This window comes from Acomys russatus, chromosome 2 (assembly GCF_903995435.1).
Source record: "Acomys russatus chromosome 2, mAcoRus1.1, whole genome shotgun sequence".
NCBI classification, from domain to species: Eukaryota; Metazoa; Chordata; class Mammalia; order Rodentia; family Muridae; genus Acomys; species Acomys russatus.
In genome coordinates, this window is record NC_067138.1 from 89,286,760 (window position 1) to 89,289,043 (window position 2,284).

General features: G+C 43.3%; 1 pseudogene; it reads left to right on the forward strand.

Annotated features, from left to right (window-relative positions):
- The first annotated feature begins 466 nt into the window (after positions 1-466).
- On the forward strand, positions 467-1,840 carry LOC127198641 (40S ribosomal protein S6-like; annotated as a pseudogene).
- Positions 1,841-2,284: the final 444 nt, after the last annotated feature.

Sequence of the window (2,284 nt, forward strand, 5' to 3'; positions counted from 1 at the left end):
CAAAATTCTTCTACTCAGGCACTGTTTAATTTCTGAAAACCATAATCTTTAGAAGAGTGCACTGGCAGTTAACAGTGTTGGTGCAAGGAGATAACAGACATGCCAGTGTCCTGAGAGATAAGGGCAAACCAGAAACCCCTCAGGGGACACGCTTGACTCTGGCACTGACTACAGATTTCTTAAATCCTCTGTACCTTTCTCTGATCTATCCAAATCACTTCCAGGACCTGTTTTACATCCACTATTAAAAGAGGCAAAATTGTGTAAGCAATTTTACGTATAGTGTTTCCATGAGGATATTATTCACTTATTAAAACAAAATTACAAAGAGCATAAACAACTAAAATAGAGAAAATAAATTTTAATATATGCAAATAACAAACTGTCACACTTTGTTTTTTTTTTTAATAAAATTGTTTTGTTTGCTCTTTTTCGTGGCGCCTCCTAGGCGGTCAGCCATGTCAAGATGAAGCTGAACACCTCCTTCCCTGCCACCGTCTGCCAGAAACTTACTGAAGTGGACGATGAGCGCAAGCTTCGAACATTCTATGAGAAGCGGAAGGCCACGGAAGTAGCTGCTGATGCTCTGGGTGAAGAGTGGAAGGTAGAGTCGCTGTTCGTGTTCGCTAAAGTTACGTTAATAGGGTCAGTTTGTGGACTTGAGGTCCAAACAGCCGGGGGCGGGGGAGGGGGGCGGCGGGGGTGGAGAGCCAAGAGGAGTTGCTGCTTGAATCACGGTTCCGGTCTCGCTTGTTGTAATTCAGGGTCTTAAAAGACCTTCGTGTTCGTTGTAAAACCTGGGTGATGGTGAGGAGTGGAACTCGAAAAGGAGGATTTTCTAGTAGAACTTAATTGGAAATGAAGAGAAAACGTGAGAGGTTGAAACTGGTCTCAGTTACTCTTCCCTAGTGAGGCTAAGCGCCTGTTTTTTGTTTGTTTTGTTTTGTTTGTTTGTTTTGTTTTGTTTTTTGTAGATTGGAACAGAACTAGTAAATGTACTATTTTGTGTTCAACGCAGAGTTATGTGGTCCAGATCAGTGGTGGGAAAGACAAACAAGGGTTTCCCATGAAGCAGGGCGTTTTGACCCATGGCAGAGTGCGCCTGCTCTTGAGTAAGGGGCATTCTTGTTATAGACCAAGGAGAACTGGAGAGAGGAAGCGCAAGTCTGTTCGTGGATGCATTGTGGATGCCAACCTGAGTGTTCTCAACTTGGTTATTGTAAAAAAAAAAAAAAAAAAAAAAAAGGGAGAGAAGAATATTCCTGGACTGACAGACACTACTGTGCCTCTGCGCCTCACCGGCTGGGACCTAAGAGAGCTAGCAGAATCCAAAGGTTCTTCAATCTCTCTAATGAAGATGATGTTCACCAATATATGTTGCCAGAAAGCCCTTACAAAGAAGGTAAGAAACGCAGGACCAAAGCACCCAAGATTCAGCGTCTTGTCACTCCCCGAGTCCTGCAACACAAACGCCGACGCATAGCTCTGAAGAAACAGCGTACTAAGAAAAACAAGGAGGAGGCTGCAGAATACGCTAAACTTTTGGCTAAGAGAATGAAGGTAAGACGGCTTAACAAGAATGCAGGAATGCCATTGCATTTGGGGGCGGGGGTTTCAAGGCAGGGTTTCTCTGTGTAGCCTTGGCCATCCAGGATTAAAGGCGTGCGCCACCACGCCCAGCTTGCATTTGCATTTTAAACCCAGACCTTAACTGCTTTTTTTTTTTTCTTTAGGAAGCCAAAGAAAAACGCCAGGAACAGATTGCCAAGAGATGAGATGTAGGCTGTCCTCGCTGAGAGCTTCTACTTCTAAGTCTGAGTCCAGTCAAAAATGTCTTTAAGAGTAACAAATAAATGATCATGCCTTGAATCTCCAAAAAAAATTATTTTAATTTATTTATATGTATATGTATGTAGGCACATGAGCATTTGTGCTATGGTGATTATATTAAGGGCAGATGGCAACTTGTGGTGGTCAGATCATTCCTCCTACTTTATGGATTTTGGGCACAGAACTCAGACCTATGGGAGAAAAAGGGAGTTCAAAGGGAATTACCCTCCAATACAAGGATGGTGCCTCTTCCAGACACTGATAGGACATCAAATAAAAAGCCCAGCGCAAGGTATGACTTATCTCTTTTGGAGTTGTTGGCCTGTGGGTGGGGGTCCCTTAGAACTCTCAAACATCATGGCTGTTCCCATTGTTCTTGGATACTCTCCAAAACTTAATGGCAAGATCCTTTTGCTGAAGACACCACATGCTTGGGTCATAGGACATGGAGAAA